The sequence below is a fragment of the Eschscholzia californica genome, unplaced genomic scaffold (assembly GCF_041429995.1).
Source record: "Eschscholzia californica isolate CP2 unplaced genomic scaffold, dmEscCali1.0.p SCAF_4, whole genome shotgun sequence".
Taxonomy (NCBI): Eukaryota; Viridiplantae; Streptophyta; class Magnoliopsida; order Ranunculales; family Papaveraceae; genus Eschscholzia; species Eschscholzia californica.
The window spans coordinates 37,160,054-37,172,599 of NW_028238461.1; the positions used below are offsets into that span (position 1 = coordinate 37,160,054).

Consider the following 12,546-nt stretch of genomic DNA (forward strand, 5'->3'; position numbering starts at 1 on the left):
GTCATCCCACATTTATTTTGTGTTCCATATTGTGAGTTTGCTATTGGCTTGAGTATAGACTATATATGGTTTAGAAAGCATATGACCATGTTAATTCGTTATTCGTCACATTTCAACCTCTGGCAAGTTCATTCATGTATTCCTATCTTCCAAATACAAGCGGAGAAATGACTTTGTGGAACTGAAGTGGGAAAGCACAGCTTGTGTGGTATGGTACAAACAAGACTGGAGCAACAACGATGTCTGCTTTCTTGGCATAACAATATTGAAGTGGGTAATGTTTGTGTTTTTGAGACTAGAAAACCAAATCAGATGAAAGAACACATTTTTAGAGTTTTAGCAGAGACTAAACCCTTAGTTAGAACACAAAACCAGATAGGCGACTTAGTATGTTAGCATTATTCTATATTTTATACATTACACAAGAATAAGAGATAAATCCGTAACAATTTTTTTGTTTTGTTTTCAACAGGCAAGATGATGAAACAGGAAACAAATTGATGATCTTTGGGTTTCTAAGATCTTTCACTTGAACATCACCTTTTTTTTTCTTTTCTTTAATTTGTCTTAAGAATACTTTTACTGTGGTCTTTTGATATTCTGTTTTTAATTTTCTTGGCCTTGATGTAGACGTAAATTTGGCTCACCAGTTGAAGCAGAATTTCATTTATCAGACTTAGTGTTTACCCCTTTCAGATAGGAATCTATTATATTCAGAGCGAAATAAATTGCATTAATATCCTAAATTTCACTTCAGACATGGGTTTCATTCACAAATAAATGCATAGGTTGTGATTTTTATGTATGTAGTTTAAGAGTTGTTTTAGCTACAAGAGTAAACTTCTTTCTCATTTACCATGTAGATAATTGATCTCATGTTACATGTTCTTTCTCATTTTATGTTTATTGATTCCGGTGTATGAGAGCAACTACCCAATGATGAAAAAGATGCCTTGCTTGATTAACGAGTCAAATTAATAATTCGTACTTATATGATTCAAATGTAAGAGAATAACGATGCAGTAAGGAAAAAAAAGGTTGAATGCTAGCTTTACTTGGTTATAGTTTGTCATTTTAATCTTTAGGATGTGATAAAAAACATTTGCCCGTGCCCTACGGGCATGGGTTATACCTAGTCTATATAACAAAACACAATGTTTTGTGCTGACTGGGACAAGCCGAAACACAAATCCGGTCGTCCGTTGTGTTTATGATGCAATCCACACCCTTTGATCCGTTACCTACCCTAAAAAATACAAATTTATTCACCCACTCACTGCAAGAAGTAAATAAAAAGATTAATCTGGACCGTTACTCATCTCCACCGTTTGTCGATCTACACCGTCTAATTTCTTCCCTCAACTGGACGAAAGCTCTGATCTGCCTTCTGCTCCTTCCGTTACCAAATCGACTGTTGAACAGATTATTGATGCACGTTACCAAATTAATCTTCCATTCATCACCCAAGATTAATGAGACCCTTCTTCCCAATTTATCTTTCCTTCCTTACCCAAGTCGACCAAAAGATGCACGTTACCAATTTATCTTTCTCTCTATAAAAATCATACACTTAATCGTTTAGCTCTCAAGTGAGAAGAAATGGTTGGTTTTGTTTTTTTTTTCAATCTTTAGGTTCTTGATGAAATGATTATTGCCTTCTGGATTTCTTTCTTTCTGGGTATTGAATGAAATTATGGAAGTTAGATTTCGTCAATGTTTCTGCAGTTCTGAATCTTTAATTTTTATGAAGATCACCATGTTAGTATGAAAGGAAGAAGATGGAAAATTTTCACCATGTTAGTATGAAAAGAAGATGGAAAATTTTCTAATTTCGGAACATGAAGATTCATGTTGTTTAACTTGGCTGCTATTTTATACTGTAGGTGTTGAAGTTCGATTTTAATAAAAATATAGATGAGGTATTTGTATAATAAATGCTTCTAAGAAAATTATCATGTTGTTTAACTTTGTTTTTTCTATGCGTTTGATTCGAAATATATTGCGTTCCATGATAAAGCACGAAGAAAGAAGCTTAATAGCCATACAATGTCTCATTCATATTATATATTGCAGATATGATCAATAGTTGGAGAAATTTCAATAGATTAACGATTCACTATTCATGATTAATTAAAGGGTGAAGGTGATCCTCTCTCTCTATCTACTGAAGAGTTTCAATACATAGTGAGATTGACAATTACCCATCGTCCATTTCCTCCTACTTAATGTTATTTATACACTAATTTTGTATGAGAATATGATAGGGCTATAGATATATCAAGGAACTTATAATCTCTAAACAACTCAATTATATGAGGTTAACATACTAATAGTAATGAATGAAAAAGAACCCTTTGGTACTTGTGCAAATTGATAGATGAATGAGACTCTTGACAGACCACTAAACTTCTTTTTCTCTTGTTAAGATTCCCACAACTACGGTTGTCTCCCTTGAGGAGGAGGTGGATGTCTCCATTGAGGGAGTGGTCCAGCCAAGAGAAGTCTGAAGAAGTGACACTTTCTTCATCACAGCCTATAAAAACTTTCCTTTTCCCCAAGTGGTTTCTTTGTTCTTACTTTTTCATGTTAAATGGTAATGGTGGTTGTGGTGGTTGAGGTGTCGGGTCCAACACCGGCACCACCGCAGACAAAATATTGCTCTCTCCACAGTCAGAGGAGGATACTCCACACACATAAGTAGTATGTTGTTGTTGTAGATTGTCTATGAGAAGTCTGTCATTCTTCTTTAGCTGAATCTCTTTTAGAAATGGCTCTGTTTAGAAGATCTCTTTGGGTGGATTAATTGTTCTTCTCTTCTGTATATCTCCTCTGAGCTACTCTTATAGTTTCCAGTTTTTATTTGTATTCAGTCGGTTGGCAACTTATAAGTTGTTAGATGTTCTTAATTTCTAATAGTATGTGTGACAATGGGTTTTCATTTTGCCGGCCTTAGATTCTTGAATTTTCTTAAAACTAGGTTGGTATTTTATATTATATAATTCGAGGAGATTAACAACATTTCGTCTACGGAGATGAGCTAAAGGTAATTACTAATTGAAGTGAAAATGAACTGTTTTATTTCTCAATATAACGAATTTGGTCTTATTCTTTTAGGCGCTTTTGATACTCATACTTCGTTGTTGCACAAGATCTATGATGGAAAGATGAATCACTTTCATATGACCAGCAGACCAGGTAGTCGAGCTCTGTGCAGAAGAGTTACTCCAAATAGCCGGGTAACACACTACTATATATGGATCCCAACTACTTATAATCATCTTTGCGTTGTATTTTAGACTCATGTTTCTCTTTGTAGTAAGAAGGAAGAAAGACAATTCAATCTATATTGAGTAGTTTGTTATGTTAATGAATTGTTATTACAATGTTGAGGGGTGAGTGTCGTAAAATACTATCAAATCTTTTCTTCAGTCACTATGAAAGGGAAATATGTCTGAATCTCTGTCTATTCTAACCATACCTCTTAAAAAATAAATGAAAATTTTGTTCTTGATTTATTACACTGGTGTAAGATCATAACACATTTAGAGTTTGTCGTGAATGCTGAGTATGTTTAGTGAAGAAACAAACATATCCAATGAATGGAATCAACAAAAAACATATGTAAACCAGTGAGCAAATAAAATGGGACGGAGAAAGTATATCCTAGGCAGGTGGCTGAGTAAGGACTTCATAACCTGAATGTTATTTTTTTTTTTGTTGAAAGTATATTTTTCACTAAGATTTCGAATTTATATTATGCACGCATACAAACACTTTAGGTAAAGTGTTAATAGAATTTTCCGTGCCCTATGGGCACGGGTTATACCTAGTCAATATAATAAAACACAAAGTTTTTTGCTGACTGTGACAAACCAAGAGATAAATCTGGCCGTCCATGCCATATCAACAGTATTATCAACCTTTAGATCTATCACCTACTTCAAAAAAAGAAGATATCATTCACCTTCTCATTAAACCTATTTGATATAGACGTTTAAATCATGAGCGTCCAATTCTTTATCTTCTCATTATAGCCTTTGGACCAATTATTTTGGCTCATTAAATTTCCTTAAAACCCTTCCGTTTCAAAATGCAACTTTCTCAATGCCCATTAAATTTGCAATTCATCATTTCCCTAAAACTCTTATGTTTCCTCCAAGGCCGCGGCTTTGGGGAATAAACAAAAGTTTCGGGGGAATAGAAATTTTGGTAAAAAAGAATTGACTTCGTGGACATCTTTATTTTTTATCCGAAAACTGAATTTTTTGTTTTTTGGTCCCTAATCTTCATCTCCACATCTTTCTCTCTCCTACCCTCTCTCCTGCTGCTGTTCTCTCTTTCTCACACTTAAAAGTCTATCCAACAAGCAATACTTGTGTAATATATGGGTATAGTTCTTTCCATCTAATGGTAAGAATATGGATCTTATTATTGAACAGAACAACATCAAAACCACGTCTAGGGTATTCACGAACACTCCACCCATGAAGCTTGCAGAGATTTTCCATTGTTACATTTTCGTGGTAATAATGGGGGATCTAATTAAAAGGTTTTGGTGGTTTATACCATAATGGGGGATCTCATGAAGCATCAAACCTTCATTGTTACATTGTTACATGCTTGATGCCAATACATTTACTCCGTGCAAATATAAAATGAATTTTCTTAGATACCCAAATTGGAATAAGCATAAATATGTGAACAAAAGAAACTACAAATAACTCAGAATTGAATTTTGTCAAGTATAAGATAAAAACTAGGGTTTCATTAAGCTTTTCGAACACGAAAAAAAAAAAAAAAATCAAAATTTCAGGAAAAAGTGGAACTTTTTTGTATGATTGTGTTTTAAACTTGCAACAATAAGCAAATCTTCATAAACCCAGGTTACAACCTAATCTGAAAACTTCATAAATTGGTTCAGACAGTACAAATTTCAAAGAAAGAAGATAAATCTAGCAATCAGTAATTCAGAATACAAATTGGGGAAGAACAACAAGAGCAGCAAAATAAATCCTTCCATCAGAGGAAGTAATTAGGGTTTTGGACTAAAGAGTAATAACCATCAACTATACCATCGATGCTTGTTGTTGTTGTTGTTGTGCGTTATGGTTTTGAGGCTTCATCTTACACAAGTATTGCTTGTTGGGTAGATTTTAAGTGTGAAAAAGAAAGAGCAGCAGCAGGCGAAAGAGAGTAGGAGAGAGAAAGATGTGGAGATGAAGATTAGGGATCAAAAAGCAAGAAATCCAATTTTTTGACCAAAAATAAAGATGTCCACGAAGTCAATTTCTTTTGACCAAAATCTTTATTCCCTCGAGACTTTTGTTTATTCCCCAAAGCGGCGACCTTCCTCCAATTGCCTCTCACTCCTCTAAAACTTTCCCTAAAACTCCAATTCATGAATTCGTCTCTCTCTTCCGTTTCAATATGATAACTCAAATCCATCCATCCAATAGTATTTTTTGGGATATTTAATAGTTCTTATCCAAGTGTTCTCAACACCAGGGCATCATGTTTTACTTACGGGAGAACAACAAGTTGGGAGTCTCATCTCTGGTAAGTAACCTGAGTTATCATTTTAACATCTCTCACTCTCTCAAGTCTTATGATTTGTTTTTTTTTATATTTTTATCTTTTTATTTATGTTTGATGGACATGGACGGTCGGAAACAAGTGTATTTAGGTAAGATTGCATTTTAGGTTTCTCTCTAGTTACTGTTCATTTTGTTATCCTGCTTGGGGTATTAGTAATCAAATTTAGTTAGGTTATTTTTTCAGGTGAATTTGATACAAAGAAAACGGGCATTTGGGGTATATGCATCTTGGATCTATTTGTTTTAGGATTGAATGTCATGAGTTTGAAGAAATATATCGAAAGTTCACATTGTGTTACTCAAATAAATTCAATTATCATTCTAGCATGCTCTTTTGGTGATTGGGTAGGTCTGAAGAAATTGAAAAGCACAATAGAGAGAAAAGTGTAGAGTTGAGGAGCGCTAACCAACAGGTACAGAGTCAACTTCAACCTTTTGGTTTCTCCTTGAGGGTGCTTTGGATTTCAAATTGGCCTTATTAGATGCTTAATGACCTATACCATTTCTCAACTTCAATTCAGGTATTATTACTTTTGTTTTATCTTTAAAGACTATTCAATATGTTTGAATTTTATTTATGCTTTCTTTTCGTTTTTGTATTTTTGATGTTTTGTCTTTTTGGGTTAGCTATGGTTGGCATTTCGCATTTGTTAATGGTTTTGTGCATTTGATGCTCATTTACGTACAAGGGTTTTCCACAAAACCGATGGTGAATCCATTCTCCATGGAAGACTTATTGAGAGCTCTCTATTTATCTTATGAGTTTCAATAGATTAACGAAAGGATCTTTTTCTTATTTTAAATTTAGTTTCTACATGATCTTAATTAGAGAATTATCGTCTTATTTTTCTTAGGTTGCTTTAATTTGTAGTTCTGAGTGATTTTGGAGTCAACCAATGGTGTCGGGAAATCAATTACTCATATGTACTGCAAAATCCAAGATAGTTTAGGTTTATAGAATTGTCAGACATGATCTTCTCGTTCCTTGGTAAGAAAATCTAAGATATATAGATCGTTCACTTTACCTGAACTTGATTTCTTGATAGATTATTAATGAATAATGACTTTCTCTGTACATGAAACTAAACTCTAAATTTCTTTCCTGTTTTTCTATATATTTTGTATGAAATCTATTATAATGAAGAAATATAATTATTCCTATGTTACATCTAAATTATACAAACCTAAACTATAAACTACATATATAAATCTGAAATTACTAAAGTAAGGCATTAGAGTAAACTTTCCCATTTTTCAATCTGATTAGGGAGTATTATATTGAGATAATTCCCCTGGGTTTCACGCAGGTGGAGCCTGAGAGACATGTGAAAACCGACTAATCTATTATACTCATTAACACTATTTGCATCTGAAATCGGCTAAGGAACGAGAATCAGGAACTTAAAGATGCAAACAAAAAATAATCCATGACGAGACTACAGATCTAAAGGTATTGTTTTGTGCTTTCAAATCGAGGTAACTTGCGATTATAAAATTTCTTTCCTTATATCTTCCTCGTGTGGAGACCATTTCGACTGGAACATGAATGTGACGCGTGGTCTCAATTGGTCTGTGGTATGGTACTGAATTGTTGAAATCAACCGAAATTAGAACTTGACTTAACCAGTTTATTAAATTAAAGGTATTTGCTGCCATTTTTTTTTTCCTTTAGTAACATGAACTTGACTTATATTCTTATTTTTTTCTCATTTTCTGCAAGTACATAATTCATCTCAAGAATTATTCTTCGTTCAAACTGGATAACCATCGTAGCCATCTCGATGGCCAATCCAAAGACGTTTGAGGAATTTGTTGTTCTGTTTATATTTTCTTTAACATTCGTATTTTTTCCTTTCTTAATTACTAAAAAGTTTGTATTTAATTTAGTTTCGATGATAGTATTCAAACTGTATTTTTGTTCTTCATATAATTTGATTCATGATTTCATTCATAGGAAATGGAAGAGTTCAGAAATAAATAAATGCAACATATGAATACCAGCGGGATGCAGTGGACCTTTGCACTTGCAAATTAAGTAATGCATCAAACAAGTTCATCCACGCCGGATGCACGGGTTATATCTAGTTTATTATATAAAACACAAAGTTTTTTAGTGACTGGGATACCCTGAAAGACAAATCTGACGGTTCGTTTTGTCTTTCCTCAAATTTTGACCAACAGACCTATTACCTACACCAAAAAACCAGAATTCGTGCACCCACTCATGGTTATAGTTACAAACCCTCTTTAAATGCCAACCTGTTTCTCTTGGTCAATATTCAATGACACAAATTGACCAATCTGAGTCGTTCAATCATTTCCAAGTTCAAGATTAAAACTCCATCTTCCTTGATATGTTACACAACTCCTGGTTTATTATTAATGACATGAATAAAAGGTGGTCACGCTACGTTTTCAATGGCAAAACCCTAAGCACCTCTTCTACTCCTCCATTTTCAATTTTTCGGTTACTCTCATTAATCTGCTCTGTCTCCGTAAACGGTTCCCCATCTTTCATCCTCATCATTTTCATCTTTCCAGATACTTTCTAGACACACACACTCTCCCTCTCTCATTGATTTTTTTTGTCTATGAAGGGATTATGAAACATGAAAAAAAATCCCTTCATAATCCCTTCAGAGACAACACAAATCAAAGAGAGAAGGAGAGAGTCATTGTGTGTCTAGAAAATCCCTTCATAATCCAGTTTATCTTTGTTAATCAGATCTTGAAGAGAATTATCAATCAAAGTTTAGTATTTTAAAGTATTTCTTATCGTTTTTCGTACAAGTTTATTATCTTCTTTATTTCCGTTACGTTTGCATCATGTGGTATTCAGATCCACCAAAGTTTTGGGTGAACGATTTTGGAATTTTTTTCCCGATTAGTTATATCAATCTTATTCTATTTTTGAGGAAGGGACGAATCAATGCTCATGTAGAGCATGTTTTTCTCCAAATAGTTCGTACGATTATCATTGGAATCCTAGAGAAACCGTAAGAGGAAACCCATCACAACCTCCATCTTATTATTATCCGACATCATCCTCACCACCACCACCACCTCCGTACTCTTATCATACAGCACAACTGTATTCAGCACCATATTCACCACCTTTAATGGTCTAATACCGTCCTCTTCACCACCGCCTCCGTACTCTTATTATTCATCATCACCTCAATCCTCTTATTCTTCTGTTAGGAAGGAAATTCTGAAATGATGGTTATAACTATCTTCTTCATATGAGAGAAATTAAGAAGAGTGGAGGTGGTTCTGCTTATTATGAGAACAGTAAAGCAAAGCTTGATCAAGTTCCTCTTGATGTAAAGGCTTATGATGCTTCAAGGGTAAGTTTCATGACTTGTTAATGATTCAAGTGACACCCAGACTTGATGTATAATGTTGCTTCTAAGACTGTTGGTGTAAGGATTCAGAGAGCCGTTGATGAGGAAGTTGCTGCTTTGCTTGATGCTAATGAAGATGACTTATTGTGGTTTGGTTTAGATGTTGAAGAATTTGAAGAGGATTTTGTGGTAAAGGCTAATCTTCCTGAAGAAGGAGAGGAAGATGAAATTGTAGATGATAAGATAAATCAACATCTTGAAGTACTAAATAGTGAGACTTCTGAAGCTGATCATTTGGATCCTGAAGAAGGTGAGGTTTTTGGAGCTGCTGATTTGAGACTGAACCAGACTGAGGAGGAACCACGAGCTCGTCGGCTTCTGGATGAGCAATTTGATATGCTTACGCTTCAGGAGTATGGCACAAACAGTAAAAGTGAATATAATGGTTCGATGAGGAAGATGTACCTTTAGCAGTAAAACTTAATCAGTCTCTTAAAAACCGTGAAATCGATGACTTAGAAATCGATGACGGGTATAAAGTTCCTGCTGATTTAATTCATGGCAATGAAACATTAAATGATGAGAAACTTGTTAACTCGGCTGCTGATTTGATTCGACGATGTGTGAATGGTGAAAATTATAGTGAAACTCAGGATAATGAAGACTTTGTACTAGTAGAGGGAAGTGTTGGAATCGGTACCTAGCTCAAAAGTAGCTGGACAGTTTTTCCTTAATTTGTTGTACTTATATTCATCAGAATCTCGAGAAAGACGTCTCGTTGGATTCGTTTCGTCGAACTCTTAAATTTAGACTCAAATTTTGTCTAAATCCGGTTCCGTATGAGTGAGTTATTACAAAATTAATTTGGTACAGGTACCATTAACTCTAAACCGGGATTTTTGAGTTAGTACCACATTTATGATGGAGGAAACGTTTTATTTCCTTATATAGAATCTTCCATATATTTATGGTATGTTGGTTGAAATGGAAGGGTGTTTCGCGAGGAGTTTAGGGCGCATTGCACTTCGCGAGGAGCGATTGGAGCCTTCGAATTTATGGTCATAGATTTGATCCAACAGCCAGGATGATTGGCGCTTTTAAGATAGAGTCGTTCAAGATCTAACGGTGGGCGTTCAAGGCGCGAGATCTTGATAAATCCGTTGAGATCTGACGGTCAAGATGGCACCCGAAAACCAACAGTCATATAAGCATCTATTCGTCTATAGGCATCTCTGTCTGAAGTGTCACCCGAAAACCAATACTTCTATAAATACCAAACAGAATCCAACAAACAAAATACGAAAATTTTAAGCATTCAAAGTTCATTGAGCATTTAGAGTTTTAAGAAGTCACTTTCTTCTGGTTCTTACTGCTTGTTCGAAGTTCGCACGCTTTCAGAAAAACGAAGTACTCTTAGTCGTCATCCTGAAAGGTATAGCCATTGTATCTTGGGAGACAAACATCTGACTGGCTTTAGTACTAATACCAGGGTGTTCACTGTATTATTTTTTAATTATCTTTGTTTTAGTTATACTAGTTTTTTCTATTTTTTAATCTGTTTCAAAAACAGTATTATTGTTTGGACACAAAAGTTTATCTCTGAATTTATTTTAGAAAGACACAGTAAGGTGTATCCTTGTTTTTTTTTTAATTAAAACTGGAAGACAGAATCTTGGTTTTTCATAATACCCGAGAAACAACAGAAATCAGTGAAGAATCGAACCATTTTGATTGTGAGACCATTGTATCTACATATTCAAATCTTGTAAATCACCCTGCAAAAATAAAAGCTCCAGCTAGTAGACAAAGGAAGAAAATGATGGAACCATCCCTGAAGTTCCACGCAATGACGGAAATGTGATTTCTCTTCGAAGAAGAGAGAAGCTCCCAGTGGACTTCCTACCTGATAGCAGAAAAAATGAAGTAGAAAAGGTGGCTAAAGTATCAGGCTTGAAGGTTGAGCACCTCAAGAGGAAATCTCATGGAGAAGAGTCGAAGGATGAAAAGAAGTAAAAGAAGGCTATAGTGAAAGAGAGAGGCAAGAGGCTCGAAGATCAAAGAAGGAATTAAAGGAAATCTACAAGTCGGAAACCCATCGGGCTCAGAAAGTTGCCGCGACCAGTGGTCCATCATCCATCCATCTTTTGAAGGTTGGTGTTATGTTGAATGATGAGAGTGTGGGTTTGATGTCAGAGATGACGGAATTTGTCTCCGTTAAATTGAAGAACGAAGGAAGGGAGGTCGAAGCTAGCGGAACGCCTCAGATTTATATGCTTTGCCAATGACAGAATTGGCAAGCATATTGATGTTGATCAATCAAATTACATAAGCTTGTTCATTGATGTCTCTAACGTGCCCGATAAAATGTTTTTTAGAACGATCATTGAGATATGTATTTTTGCTACGACACCTTCTACAAAAAAAACCTTCGGCCAAAAATATTATTTATGGTGCTATGTGTTTGGAAAGTAACTAAATTTCCACGTAATTATCGAGTTAGGATATATAAACTTCACGAAGATGAACGTAGGAAGGTAGTTTTTGAGTGTCATATCAACACTACACGGTTTAACCTCAAAAACTTAATTGAAATTGGTTAATTTTATACTTTGGCTCTTGATGACGAATTTTATGAGGGATGGCGAGATGCATGTTGTTCTTTCACTAAAGTTAATTTTGCGAGAATCATTAGCATATGAGATTGAGTATGAGGTTGGGACTTCCAAAAAAAAAAAACAAAGAGTATGAGGTTGGCGATTTCTTGCAACATAGTATCCTTCATTTCCAATGCAAGCTTCCTTCGATGTGAGAGTTACGAATCGCTTTGGTGGAATTCATCTTATGCGGGTACCTCAGACTTTTCTTAACCAAACGCTTCGGGACGAGCCTCATGAGAGAAGGGGGGCTGATGTAGATAAAGTCTGGTCGGACGACCTCATCAATGGGCCTCTCGGCCGGATGAGTTAAGTAGGCCACTCGGCCAAACCCATTAGGGTTATTAGTATGAGTCTAAGTTTAGTCAGATTCCTATTGAGTCTAGGTTTAGGAAGTTGCTTTGTTTAAGTATTTTCGTTATTTAGGAATCCTAGTTTGAATCTATCTAGAATAGTCTAAGTTCCTATAAAAGGAGGTCCAGTCAGTCTTTGTTAATCAGATCTTGAAGAGAATTATCAACCAAAGTTTAGTATTTTAAAGTATTTCTTATCGATCTTCGTACAAGTTTATTATCTTCTTTATTTCCCATGCGTTTACATCAAATTGTGTTTCAGGAGTAATAGGAGGGAGATGACAAAGAATACGTCTTCGGTCTATCTTCATTTGCGAGTTTGAGGTGTTTGATGTAATGCCCAAATGAATTTGTTTTATTGTTTTTTTCTTATCCTTTTCGTGGTGTTCTTCACTAATAGTGTGTTCTTCATTTGGGTTGCTCTCTATAATTGAGGCTTATCAAATCTTATCCTGGTGTTTAACTTTGCTGCACAACTTTTCGTTGAAATTACGGAATGAAATTGAATTTCTCATTTTTGAACTATTTAGACCTATTTAAACTTCTTTCGCTTTTTCTCTCCATCTATTTCTCATTCATATTCTATTTGCAGGAGATGCTA

At 34.9% G+C, this 12,546-nt stretch overlaps 1 long non-coding RNA gene and 1 pseudogene across 5 annotated transcripts; both read left to right on the plus strand.

Annotated features, from left to right (window-relative positions):
* The first annotated feature begins 5,358 nt into the window (after positions 1-5,358).
* LOC147544442 (uncharacterized) lies at positions 5,359-7,519 on the plus strand. Of its 5 annotated transcripts, none has more exons than XR_015224192.1 (4): positions 5,359-5,556; positions 5,944-6,115; positions 6,466-6,582; positions 6,902-7,519. It is a non-coding gene; the product is annotated as an uncharacterized LOC147544442 (long non-coding RNA). The 5 variants fall into 5 exon arrangements; XR_015224189.1 differs by having other exon boundaries at positions 5,426-5,556; positions 6,449-6,582; XR_015224188.1 differs by having other exon boundaries at positions 5,435-5,556; positions 5,779-6,115; positions 6,449-6,582; positions 6,902-7,249.
* A 1,290-nt stretch (positions 7,520-8,809) lies between these two features.
* LOC147544443 (uncharacterized) lies at positions 8,810-9,780 on the plus strand (annotated as a pseudogene).
* The last annotated feature ends 2,766 nt before the right edge of the window (positions 9,781-12,546 follow it).